Raw genomic sequence first — 14,993 nt, forward strand, 5'->3', positions numbered from 1 at the left:
TGGTGTACTTGGGGTCATAGGCAGCATTCCTCCTCCTCCAAACACAGTGAGTTGAGTTGATGCCAAAGAGTTGGATTTTGGTCTCATTTGACTACAACACTTTCACCCAGTTCTCCTCTGAATCATTCAGATGTTCACTGGCAAACTTCAGATGAGCCTGTACATGTGCTTTCTTTAGCAGGGAGACCGCTACTGGATTTCAGTCTTTCACGGCATAGTGTGTTACCAATTGTTTTCTTGGTGACTATGGTCCCAGCTGCCTTGAGATCATTGACAAAATCCTCCAGTGTAATTCTTGGCTGATTCCTTGCCGTTCTCATGATCATTGAAACTCCATGAGGTGAGATCTTGCATGGAGCCCCAGACCGAGGAAGATTGATAGTCCTTTTGTGTTTCTTCCTTTTGGGAATAATAGCACCAACTGTTGTCACCTTCTCACCAAGATGCTTGGCGATGGTCTTGTAGCTCATTCCAGCCTTGTGTAGGTCTACAATCTTGTCCCTGACATCCATGGACAGCTCTTTGGTCTTGGCCATGATGGATTGGCCATCTGATTGATTGCTTCCTTCTGTGGACAGGTGTCTTTCATACAGTTAATGAGCTGAGATTAAGAGCACTCCCCGAGATTGCTCCTACTGTAATCTCAGCTCATTACCTGTATAAAAGACACCTGGAAGCCAGATATCTTTCTGATTGATAGGGGATCAAATACTTATTTCACTCATTAAAATGCAAATCAATGTAGAACTTTTCTGAAATGCGTTTTTCTGGATTTTTTTGTTGTTATTCTGCCTCTCACTGTTCAAATACACCTACCATTAAAATTACAGACTGATTAAATTTAATGGTATTAAATTAATACCATTAAAATTACAGACAAAGATTCTTTGTCAGTGAGCAAACGTACAAAATCAGCAGTGGATCAAATAATATTTGAGGAAGTTGGAGTCAGAATGCAGGAGCAGCTATGATGCAGCACCCCTGGAGCAGGAAGGGTTAAGGGACTTGCTTAATTGCCCAACAGTTGGAATTAGGAATTAAGGATAATAGGGATAAAATGGGGGAAAAGTACAAATGTAAAGATTTAAGATCTCAACAGTGGACATTCACCATTTGCAGCCTGTAAATTGCCTAGGATTAGTACTTGAAACAAAATAATAATTTCCCTATATTTTTATTTAATTTTTTTTCTTTCATTCTTTAGTTGTTTAATGGTTCTAGTGTGTAACAGGACATTGCATTAAACTTGAAATCTTTTTTTGAAAGAAAGAACCTCTGTTCTGGCTGTACACTTTAGAACCTTGGACATACCATTAAAGAACACTTTACCTGCTCTAGCACACTTGAGTAAATTAACCAGTTAATCAACAAATTAACAGCGTTTCCTGATTCAGACCAGACTCAGGACCAGGGTGGGGAATTTTTTGAAGGGCAATCTTAGACAACTTAGACATCAAACTATATATTTTGTTACTGGGCAATTTTTAACTATTTATTTCATTAAAAAAGTACCCAGAGTAGTGGATTTGTAGAAGATAAATGTCAGGTGCGCCCTCTGCTGGACGTGGTGATCACTGCTAGTGGACAGACAATCAAAACAGCAAAAATAAGTTGCAGAAAACTGCAAATGCAAAATAACTTTTTTTTTGCTCAGTCATAAAAAATGATGTTTTGTAACTCATTCTACTCCAATGCCTGTTAGAGTGGTGTATGTCAGTAGTTAAAAATCATACACATATACAAATAGCCACCTAACCCATACTCATGTAACATGGCAAACCTTAGCATTAAATTGTGACCTCCAAGTTACATTCAAGTCTACATTTCTATTTTTAACTTCATTTTAATCTCATGTATCACAAACCTCTGGATTTTGACAGGTGGAAAAAACAAGAACAGATAAAACAACATACCATAAACACAAAAGGAAGGCCATTAGATTTCCTCTTTGATTGTTTAACAGTTTCCTTCCAATCCAAGCAGTGGTATAAAATTAGGACACCCCATTGAATATTCAGCTCTTTATTAAGAAATGTCAGCATGTCAGTTTCTGATCTTGTTTTAATTTGTGCCTGTAGATGAAATTGATGTAATTGCATGTAAACAACAAAATATCACTTATAATATTTCACATGAGGAAAAAGTTAGGACACCTTATGCCCTAATAGCTAGTGTTTCCCCCATTGGCTGAAATAACCTCAATGAGATGTTTCTTGTATCAACCAGTTTCTGACATTGACTGGAAGAAAGTTTTCCCCACTTCTCAATGCAGAATTCTTTCAGCTGTGTGATGTTTGGGGGGTTTCTTGCATGCACAGTCCACTTCAAATCATCTCACAGGATATCAATAGGATTTAGATTTGGACTTTGACTCGGCCATTCCAGAATTCTCCATTTTTTACTTTTCAGCCAGTCCTTGGTGGATTTATACTGGTATGTTTTGGGTCATTGTCATGTTGCAAGATTCAGTTCCGCTTTAGCTTCAGCTTTTTAACAGATGCCCTGTTATAGTGTCCAGTTGATTCAATGTTAGACTCATCTGTCTGAACCACATTATTCCAGAAATCTTGGCCTTTGTGTTCTTTCGGAAACTTTAGTTTTGCCCTGATATTTTTTTAGACAGGAAAGGTTTCCTTCTTGCACACCTCCCATAATAATTAAAGTTATGTAGTCTCTTTCTGATTGTAGATTCATGCAATTTGGCATAAACTGTAGCAAAAGCTTGCTGTAGGTCCCATGATGATATTTTAGGGTTTTTTTGAGATTTTAGGGTTTTCTTGTGCTCTGCTCTTGGGGTGAATTTGATCGGACGGCTTGACCTGGCCATGTGGGCAGTTGTTTTAAATGTTCTCCATTTGTAAGTGATTTTCTGGACAATGGAATGGCGAATTACAAATTCTTTTGAGATCTTTTTATATCCCTTACCAGACTCATAAGCATCAACAATGTTCGTTCTGAAGGCCTCAGAGAGCTCTTCGGATCTCACCATGGTGATACCTCTCACTTCAACAATTAAGAGCAAACCAAGCTAAATGTCTGAGGTTTAAATAAGGCAAGCCTCCTTCAATATGCTCTGTAACAATGTTCTAATCAACAGGTGTAGACAGTAAATATGATTATCCTGACCTGAGCTACTTTCAACCAACTCATCTCATCTCAACTCATCTCCATTCTTTCTTTTTATCCATGATGACATTAAAGTCATCTGTTGCTGCTTCTAACGTTTCATTGCTGACTGTGGCGCAGCCGTGATACCTTACACCTTTGAGTCAGATAGTGTTAGAGTGTGCACGCTATGTTCCTGGATGTGGACGCATGCATTGACACAGGCAAATTCTCTCAAGTCTTGCTGACCGGCCCCTATTAAACAATACAGAAATAGTTTACATAGACATAGGTTAGTAGCCTACTATTCTTTTCGGCAGAATTTATCATTACAATCAACTTTCCTGGAAAACATTTTCCCCCATTTTGTGTCCTCCCTCACTTCTCAAACCAAAGTTACCCCCTTGCCTACATACACGAACTTAATACAGTAACAGTTAAAAAAAAATTAAACAGCTGAGATACTGAAACGGATCTGTCTTTATGAGGAAAAAAAGGGCAGCAAGAATATGAGATACATGGATTTTTCAAACATGTAAAAGGTTTCATTTTTTCCTGAAAACCTTTTGGATATAAATGCAATGACTTAATACTTACACAGATTTGTTCACAGCATGTTTCAGACTGCATGAAGGTTGAAAAGAAAAACACACAAGCTAGAACAAAGTGTTGCAATCAAAGCAATACTTCTGATATAGGAAAAGTCTCTTCTGGAAGTTGCAGACATTGCAGAATCATGTCAGGATTATTATTAAGACTTTCATTACCTGTGCTTTCAACCATAGTCAAGAGTTTATTAAATTGTATTTGGAAACAGTGCAGGCATGGATATGACCAGGTATTTGTATGTATGTATGTGTGATATGTTTTTTATAATATATCACCTGATCTTCGCCTGTCATAATAATAGTCAAGCACATTCTGTCTACATTAATACACAAACAACTGAAGTGTTCATGTCTTTCTTGACCACACTGATTAATCATTTACTGTCCCAGCAGGAAAAAGTACACATAGGTTTTACTGCCGGACAGAAAATGATTAACCAGTGTATTCAATCAGCAGCTACAGAAAACTGTATTGGATTTCTGGTAGAATGTTCATGATGCATAAGCCATTGTATTTATCCACCTCCAAATGTTTTCCGTAGCTGCTAATTGGACTTGAATAAGATTAAGGAGAAATATTAGACCTTTTCTTTCTTCAAAGCTGTTTTGTGCTAAGGAGAAATGCTCTGTTTATGGTCATTAAAATAGTCTGCTTTCTTGTTTTAGTCTTTAATATTTCTTGAATTTCTTGCATGAACATGCCCACATGAACATCCCATCAGGTCATGCCACAGTATATCAGATGAGTCAAAATGAAGCTGATCCAGTTTTCTATGTTGGATGTATTTCCCCCTTGTGCCCAGTGTTTCAGGGACATGCTTCTGTGCCATAGTTTCCCAGTCAGGATAAAGGATATCACTTTCCCTCGGTTAATACAGGCATAGACAATGTTTTATGCTATAGATTGTTAAACATCCCTTTACAAATTTGGACACACTTTTGCCTCTATTCTTTTGGGAAGGATGCATCCACTGGGGCTGAGGTCAGGTCTTTGTCCATGACAATCAAATTCTTCCACAAAATCCTTGGCATGTTTTCATGGACATCACTTTGTGCACGGGGCCAGTCATGCCGGAACAGCTTTGACCTAGACCTGTCAGTTCCAGTTAAAGAGAGTGATAATGCTACAGGATATATAAGACGTGTCATTGGCAACAGTTTGGGGAAGGCCCATATAAGGGGTGTCACAATTTGCTGTTCACATACCTTACTCTATATAGTCTACAAGCATTCCTTTCTAAGATTGCTAAGGCAATAACTGCAATCTGAGTGCTGTTCTTGCCTAAAGGACAGGAGAACACTACCAGAACGGGCAGCTCACCTACCTCACAGGTGTGGAAAAAAGAAGATTCTTCAGTGGTGTATGACATTAATAAGATTCATGTCCAAACATAGTTGTCAAACCCATCATGGATGAACTCAAGTCAACTATATGATGTATGAATATACTTTCACTTTCATTGCTTGGATTCACTCTTACATGTGTCATGTAAAGAAACGTTTTTAGAATTATGCTTCCTTGTGCAAATTATTATAGATCTTTCAATGTAGATATATTGTGCTGTCAGAGAGGCCTAATTAACTCCTAGCACCTAATTATTCATAGCAGTGAATTCTGGGTTCTTTACACTCTCTGTGAAAGCTATAATGTTTTGTGTGCTCATGTATGTTCATGTTCTTGGCAGTTCTCATGATCTTAACTGAATAAGAAGCATCTTGTTATCATGTACTCAGCCTTTCAGACACTCTTCAACTAGATGCTACAGTGATGCCAAACCTGGGATCAGCTGTTAATAATCAGATTTCACACCTAAAAATAGTAAAAATAAACAGATAGATAGATAGATAGATAGATAGATAGATAGATAGATAGATAGATAGATAGATAGATAGATAGATAGATAGATAGATAGATAGATAGATAGATAAAATAGCATTTACTCATTTGGAAGTCTGATTCACCTGAGTTAGTGAGTTTAATTTATTAAATAATTAACCTGAATCTGACTTGAAATTATAATGAAGAATTTCCATCTTGTCATTACATTTTATACATACAGAAAACACAAACACGTTTTAAAAGTGGCTTTGCAGGAGCAGTAGTTTAACATGAGCATAAACTATGAGTGAATGAGTTATAATGCAGGTTCATGAGGTTCTTTAAATAAAACTGAATCATTCAGATATGATTTGCTTCACAGGTAAGAAATTTCTCATTTCTGAATATTTTAATGTCTTTTTAAAAAATGCTTTAACAAATTATTAATATGTTTAAACACACAAAAGAGCTGTTTTATGAAAACATTTCCAAAGACATGACAAAGACGACATTTGATTTGCATGACATTCATTTTCATGCATTGTTCTTTATTTTTGTTATAAGTAGTATAATAAAACAAAAGTAATAAGTATGCTGTTATTAATTCTTGCAGCACTATTCTTTACTGTATTTGCACACTTCTGTGTCAGACTGTTCATGTGAGATAGATAACACTGTTTGGCAGTTGATTCTAATTGGCTTTTTCTCCAAGCACCATCTCTCATCACATAATCCTACTCTCTTGTAGTTTTCCTATCACTCTATGCAATTCAGTAACCCTGTGCTGTATCTTCTCTATTCTACACGGACACAGCAGCAGTGGAAATGCGGTATAGCTTATTCAGATATTGGTTTGGTTATTAGCAAAATGTATATATGTGCAACACACTAAATGCAATTATGTTCACAATTCAGTCTTAGTTTAATAGACCTTTTGCTGCCTCACTGATCATCGAGACAGGGATGGTGAATATTTGCAAAAATTAGCATAAGCTGTTATATCGAAATCTTGTCTTCTCCTGCAGATAACTTTTCTCCTGAAAAACAAATACATTCAACATAGGAAAAAATATATATTATTTGTAGTTCAGTCTACAATATAATATAATCAGAAACAACATTAACAGGATGCTGTTTTTCTCTAACTTGTCTAATTGATAGTTAATTCATAGCAATGTATCCATAACTAATTACAGGAGCTACAATATATGTGTAGTGTCATTAGCTAAGTTACAACACATTATTTTTAATTCAATTCAATTTATTTGTATAGCGCTTTTGACAGTGAACATTGTCTCAAAGCAGCTTTACAGAAGTATAGAAACATAGAAAAAATGATGAAGAAAAAATGATAAAGTTTGAAGCTAAGTTATTATTTATCCCTAACATTTATCCCTAATGAGCGAGCCTGAGGCAACAGAGGTGAGAAAAAACTCCCTGAGATGACATGAGGAAGAAACCTTGAGAGGAACCAGGCTCAGAAGGGAACCTCATCATCATTTGGGTGACTCTGAACAGTAAATAATGTAAATGTAAATGATGTCCTTTCTACAACAGCAACCAGGAGCTCCTGAGGAACTGATAGGTTATTGTAGTTTCTGAGTTTATTATAGACTTAGCACTAATTCCTTCCTGCAGAAAGCTGACTGAGCTGACAGAGTTCAAAGACGGAGTGATAGTCTCCAAGTGGTTGGTCCCGCATTTTGGTGCCAAAACAGCCCTGACCCATCATGCACTGTGTATTCTGACACCTTTCTATCAGAACCAGCATTAACTTCTTCAGCAATTTGAGGAACAGTAGCTCGTCTGTTGGATCGGATCACACGGGCCAGCCTTCACTCCCCACGTGCATCAATGAGCCTTTGGCCACCCATGACCCTGTCGCCGGTTCACCACTTTTCCTTCCTTAGACCACTTTTGATAGATACTGACCACTGCAGACTGAGAACACCCCACAAGAGCTGCAGTTTTGGAGATGCTCTGATCCAGTCGTCTAGCCATCACAATTTGGCCCTTGTCAAAGTCGCTCAAGTCCTTTGCCCATTTTTCCTGCTTCTAACACATCAACTTTGAGGACAAAATGTTCACTTGCTGCCTAATATATCCCACCCACTAACAGGTGACATGTATATACTATGAACTTTCTTATGATTAATTTCGTTTCATTTCATTGTGCAATAATTGTGTCAAGGTCCCAAATATTCATGGATAGTTATGAAAAGAAATCTGTCTTACCAAGGTTCTCTCAAACTGTTACAGTGATAATAGCCTTTACTCTGCTTTGGAGGCCATTACCCTGCATATCTGCTGCCTGAATCTCCAAGATGTATTCAGGGTATTTCTGAAAGAAATAGTGTTCACAACTGAAATCTCTTCTTAACAACTTAATTGAGAAACCATGTTTTTGCTCTCACCTCTCGGTCAAACCCTTCAGATTTCACTTGAATCTCTCCACTGTCGGGGTTGATCTCAAACATGTTTGGTTGTGGCAGTGCAGGATTCTGACTGATGATGGAGTATCTGATATTTGCATTTTGAGTCTTAGGATCGTCTGCATCAGTCGCTGAGATGAGATGAGATGAGATTCTTAAAGATCCTTAGCATAATTTACCAGCCAATTTTGTTATAAAACTGAATAAAGGCTAAAATCAAAGGACTGATACATAAAATTTTGGCTTTAGTGCTGTTACAAGTACTACTCTTCTTAGTAGATTTTTTTAAAATGTTATAAAAAGTTCATTATTAAGGCATCTTTGCTTACAGCATTTGTTTATATGCCTAAAGTATTTGCATAGCATTTTATCTCACATACAAACCTTTCTAATTTTTGTGTGTCTACAACAATAAAGAAAACAAAGACAAATTTAACTTCCTCTTACCACATACTCATGTTTTGTCTCTCTGTCTAAAGGCTTTGTTACAGACAGCCAACCACTGTCTTTATCCACAGTGAAAAGCCCCACTGGATCCTGGTCTGCTCCTTCTCCAGTGAGGCGGTATGCAGTCTTAGTTTGTTTAGCTTGGCTAGACCTAAGCTGTAAACAGGAGTGACAATTTAACTACAAATAAAAGATTGCATAGGGAAGATGACTGGCTTTGGCCTATGGTCAGGAACACACCTTGAATAATTGTTTAGGGAAAGGACCTTGGTCATTCTCTGGGAAGCAGATTGGAGAAATCTCCAACATCTGCAGGACAAACAAATATAGCATTCACAAAAAAACATTAGTGTGGCTTAATTTGAATTCTTACGAAGTATTAGGCACCTTTTCAGAATTAATGTTAGATCTCTGTGTCATTACGGCTATAATATTGTCAGAAATTTCTGCCTCTATGCTTGTGAACACCTACTAATGACATAATTATTAATGAAGATCACTTATTCATTCATTCTTGGACTGAATCTATTAGGCTAATGTAGTTAAAACATAAGGAAACCTTAGTACAAAGTGAACACCATGCAAATTGCATGTATAAATCATCAAATCACATCTGTAAAAAACTGTTAACAGCCTTACCACAGCTACGTCTTTGCTGTCAGTTATAGAAACAACAGCGTCTTCAGTGCTTGAGATGCCATTACCCTCCATATCTGTTGCCTGAATCTTCAGGACATACTCAGAATGTTTCTGCAAAGATGATGTTTAAAATCCTAAGTGCTGTAATTAAGTGATACAGACTCAGCTTCAGATAATAAGAAATTTGGTTAGTGCTCTTACTGAAAGGTCCAGTCCTTTAGCATTCACTTGAATGACACCACTGATAGGATTGATTGCAAACATGTCTGGTTTTGGCTCTGGTGGAACCTGACTGATGATGGAGTACCTGATATCAGCATTGTTAGTGTTCAGTGAATCATCTGCATCTGTGGCTCTGATGGTCATGAATGGAAATCCTGTAGTAAGAGGGTAATGAAGGTCGTGAAACCTTGCACAGACTGGAATAGATAATAACGATATTACCTTTATTAAAAATCTCAACACAACACATTGATCTAAGGTACCTATTTCAGCTGCGTCTGATACTCTGCCAATAAACGGACTCTGGGTGAAGACTGGTTTATTATCATTTTGGTCTACTACATGGATGATGAGCTCCACACTCTCATATATATGGGGACCAATTATATGGGCTTCAAGCTGTAATAAAGGCAAACATGTTAAAAGACTAAGGTCTTGAACAGCATTCATTTATAAGAGCAAATTTTCTAGGGGTTTCAACTTGTCTGTCAAGTTTTAAGGGATATGGCCCACTGAATTCACATTGAACCTAATATATGCTTACAGGCTGCTAAAGAAAGCACATCAAGACAGATCCAGACAAATATCTTGAGAGTCTTTTACCACATATTCATCCTTTGTCTCTCTGTCAAGAGGCCCTGACACAGAAAGCTTTCCTGTGTTTTTGTCCATAAGAAATAGCCCCACTGGAGGCAGGTTTGCTCCCCTGCCACTGATGCTGTACTTCACTCCAGATGTTTTGGCATCACTGGGCTTGATCTAGACAGAAACCACAACAACAACAAAAACAACAAATACAGTACAGTACCTTTTTTTTTTTTTTTTTAGAAAAACTTGACATGGCAGTTAAAATTAACATTTAAAGTGACCTTAAAGCGTTGACATACATAACTGTCTTATATTTCAGGTCATTTAAAGGAGCCCTTCATTGTTTATATGTTGATATAGCCCACTTAGTATTCTTTCAGCAGTTTTGAAGTTCCCAGATGGTTTTTCTTTTAATTTACAGTCTAAATCATCCCAAAGTAAATTTATAGACCAGGCTAAACTCATATACCAAGTGTTGAGGCCAGGTTACTTTAAGGAACTTCATACTTTTATTATCTTCATATCTATATATCTTAATTAAAAGAGAAAATAACATGGTGTTAGTTGCGAGTGGAAACAGCAAGTATATTTTTTGTATTTTTATGACTATCAACATAACCAGTATTCTCCTGTAAGACAGCCTAATTCTCTTTAAGAGTGTGTACCATGAGCTCAGAACAGTGATATTTTGTAATAACTGAGGGCAGGAAGCCTTTATTATTGCCACACACACATTACAGCACAGTGGAATCCTTTTCTTTGGATAACACAGCTGAGGAGGTTGGGGTCAGAGCACAGGGGCAGCTATGATACAACACCCCTGGAGCAGAGAGGGTTAAGGGCCTTGTACCGAGCTTCACGGCCAACACGGCTCAAACCCCAATCCTCTGATGAACAACACAGAGCCTTAACCACTTGAGCCACCACTGCCCCCAGAAAATCTACACAATATTGTATTTTATTCATATACATTCTACTAAACCCACTGAATATTGGTATAAATAATTAACTGACATAACACAATGAATATCTTTTATGATTTTACATACAAGATATTAAAGTACTATCTTCTATTGCTGGAACATGTGAGCACCCCCAAAACATGTGTGTGGTGTGTTATATGTCACTCTGTACAATCTAATTCATTGTAATTTGTGATAGCCATTGGTTTAATTTGGAAAATAGAACTCATAGTGGTAAAAAAGAAAAAAAAATACATCAAATATGTTTGAAGTTTTGAGAAGTATTTAATAGTAAAGATTTTCTAATCCAAGTTAAAGATCAGTTGCACATACCTGCGCTATTTCCTTAGGGAAAGGCCCTTGTTCTTTTTCAGAGACTCGGATTGGTGGAAACAGCCATGGCCTCTGCTTCTAGATTTAAATTAAAAAATAATAATGATTAAGAAAAAGGTCCTATGATATGTTTCATTTCATATTCATCCACTGTTAGTTTTGTAGACGACTCACAAATAAAATTCTGAAGAGACATTAACAACTGATGAAATGCACTGGAATTAGTCTTCACTTCTTACAGTAATAGGCTAAGGACCTGATAATTCAATTCAATAAAATTTATTTGTATAGCGCTTTTATCAATAGACATTGTCAGTAGTAATGTTGTGTCTCACAGTTTAAGGAAACAGGTTTATAGACATCCCACAGCAGTATGATTTAGCCAGCTACCTGTAAATTATTTTCTCCACAGATTGTTCCATCAACCAACTTCTATCAATAGAAGATGCTTTCATGTTTTTTTTGTAAGCAAGTTATAATGTTTCTGTTGTTGCAGGCTAATTAGGATTTCCTTCATTGGCACTGTAGCATCAGCAAAATCATAAAGGTCGACTGTCAGCTGCTCAATTGTATAAATGAGATAAATGCAAGTTACTCTAGATAAGATCATTTGCCAAATGTCTAAATATAAATGTAAAGTCACTTCCATGTACTTTAAATGCATTTGAAAAACAAATATAATAAATTAATAGTTTTATATGAAGATTTATATGAAAGCTTTGCAAACCACAACTGTTAACTGTCTTACCGAAGGTTTGCAAATGCTATCTTTAATTACAGTAATTACAGCTTTGGTTGTAATCAGGGCGACCATCTCCCTGATTATCTGCTGCTTGAATCTTCAGAGTGTATTCAGGATATTTCTGAAAGAGATTAAAGAGATGAGATTTCTTTTATTCATTATACCTCAACTTAAATAAATGTAAAATATGATTTGTGCACTAACCTTAGAGTCCAGTCCAGCAGAATTCACTCTAATTGCTCCAGTGATAGGGTTGATCGCAAACATGTTAGGATTTGGGACTGGTGGAATCTGACCGATGATGGAGTACCTAATATCAGCATTGCCAGTATTTGGATCATCTGCATCAGTGGCACTGACTGTCATGAACTCAAAGCCTTTGGGGAGAGGAAAATGAAGATTATGGAACCTTGAGACTGCATGTAGAGTGAAACAGAGAATACGTTTGATTGCAACATCACATTATTTATATAGCTACCTATTTTTGAAGCTTCTAGTACACTGCCAATGAATGGGTTTTGGGTAAAGACAGGATTGTTATCATTCATGTCCAGCACTTTGACTATAAACACCATGGCAGGTTCTACAATGTCACCAGTAGCTGACTGAGCATGGACCTGCAGCTGGAGTTAAGAGAAAAACAAACATGTTAAATTGTTAAAACATGCACCAATATCCTTCACCAAGAGCAGGTTTTTCCACAACTGACAACAGATTCTACTGAATGCAATCAGACACATGAGCAAACTGAAAGTCTCACCTCATATTTATCTTTTTCTTCTCTGTCAAGAGGCCTCGACACATACATCTGACCAGTGAATTTGTCTATTATGAAAAGACCTACTGGAGGCTGGTCAGCACCAACACCAGAGATTCTGTACACCATCTGTGTTTCTTTGGCATGGGAGGATTTCATCTGTGCACAAAATGTGACAATTTAAAAATGCTCTTCTGTACTACTTCAGTTTACTTCTGAACAATATTGTACTGTATATAATTTTTCCAAAAAGAAAAAGAAAAGACACTGAAAAATTGCACAGAAAAAACATCTCAATGATTGTGTTTTTCTCAATTTGATTATGTAACAGTGTGCTCATTGTTTGTCCAGCCTGGATGCACTGGCTCTCCTTATGGTAATTGTTAGATCTTTTTTAAAGGGGTGGAACCTCATAGCGTGCAGGAGTGCTGTAAAATGGTATAAGCTGTAACTATAATGATCATTTGCATTCATTTATGAAATGAATTTTTTCTAAGTCTTGCTAGCTAGCTTTCCTATAGCTGCAAAACTAGCGGCTTAGCTGTAGTGTGGCATGAAATGCCAGACACTGCTAATGCTAAACTAATTTCAGTCTTTTGGTTCTCATTGAAAATTAATTCAGAGGACAGGCTGCATTGTCTACTAAAAAAAAAAGTTTGAAATATAATGAACAGTGTGCAACAAGTGATATTCTTGATTATTTTATTCATTGAAGTATTGAATCAAACCAAGACTGGTGAATAAATAAACACTCTGATAAACATTTTAAGGGCGGTCAGGCTTCCTGTATCCTCACCTGTGCTATCGGCTTGGGAAAAGGCCCTCGATCATTCTCTAGGATTCTGATTGGAGGAATCACAAACTCTCTTTTTCTCCTCTTCAACGCAAGAAATGACGTCGATTCAGACTATAACAAGCAAAGAAAAAAATACAGGACATTAGTTTCTCTGGTTTGGAATGGCACTGTCTAAGTTTTGGCTAATACATAAAGGTTTACAGATAAACAGATAAAGAAGGAAGATAAAAAACGAAGCTAGAGGAGAGAAACTACATTTTGCAGGAAAACATAAGCTGATGTATAATAGTATAGATATTATAATAAATTACTTGCTGCCCACAGTCACTTTAAATGGCAAGACAAGCAAGTTTCCAAAAAAATGAGAAGGAACTTTTTATTTTCAATCAAACAAAAATTTTTATAGTTTGTCCAGCAGTGTTCAGACTAGATAAAAGGTTTACCTGTGCAGACATGATCTCGTCAACATCTTCCTGCTGCTCCACACTCACTAACGCAGTGTGCTTCTTTACCTTGGAGTCCAAGACGTGAACAGAGAACATCTTATGGCCATTACACAGAACCTGAGTAAGGGGGAAAAAAAATCTCAAGCCACAATCTCACCACATGTTAAGAGCCTACTTTTTGAAGTAAGCTACTTTTTGTAGCTCCTTATTGCTATATAAAATTGAATAAAGATCAATTACATCACCCTGTAAAAGTTTCGGATTGCTTTTGCAATTCAGTTATCTAATCCATATTAAAGAAAGATACACAGGAGGAATTATTTACCTGGATTAAACAAATCACAACTGCCCACTTCACACTGCTTGCAGACTCCATTTGATCACAAAAAGCTCTGCAAACCTTTATGAAATGAGTCTTGTTAAACCGTATACAAATACAGTGAAGTTTTCACTGCATGAATATGGTCTGATCTATGTTCATGCAGATGTTACACGAATATAAGCTGCAAACTGGAGCGTGGAATTTGGGGGAGTGACAGTGTACAGATTCCATAAACTGTCTTGAGTTTGTTAGAACTTGTCCTTTTTCGTTTCCAGTAAAGAGATCTTTTACTTTCTATAACATTGTTTGGGAATAGCAAGGAATCTTCTAGTTTGGGTATGCCATTCAACATGACAAGACTTAGACCTCCTTAACATGTCAAGGCATTACCTGTACTTTTTTTTCCCAGCGTTCAAAAATTCCTTCACAACATCTTGCAAAATACTTTCGTTTTCCTTACTTTCAGTTAGCACTTGAAGAGTCTTGTGTCTTTGGGTTGATGTTCAGGTTGAATTAGAATACGTTCAGCTTGAAAAACTGTCTGTACATGCCCGTTATATGAAATAACAAGGTTTATATATGGAAACGTTTGCATACATTTCGTTTAATTATTTATTATTTTCACTGAACAAGATATATAGTATATGTATGTAGTGTTAAACAACACATGTGGACACTTGTCCATTACATCCATAGGTGGTCCTTCCCCAAACTGTTGCAACAAAGTTTGACTCCAAGTGGCACAACACGAAACAGTTCAAAGAGATTGAATCGT

The 14,993-nt window shown here is 36.8% G+C and overlaps 1 pseudogene; it reads right to left on the reverse strand.

Annotated features, from left to right (window-relative positions):
* Positions 1–6,076: 6,076 nt before the first annotated feature.
* LOC131347370 (cadherin-1-like) lies at positions 6,077–14,369 on the reverse strand (annotated as a pseudogene).
* Between the last annotated feature and the right edge of the window lie 624 nt (positions 14,370–14,993).

Source organism: Hemibagrus wyckioides, linkage group LG27 (assembly GCF_019097595.1).
Source record: "Hemibagrus wyckioides isolate EC202008001 linkage group LG27, SWU_Hwy_1.0, whole genome shotgun sequence".
Classification (NCBI taxonomy): Eukaryota; Metazoa; Chordata; class Actinopteri; order Siluriformes; family Bagridae; genus Hemibagrus; species Hemibagrus wyckioides.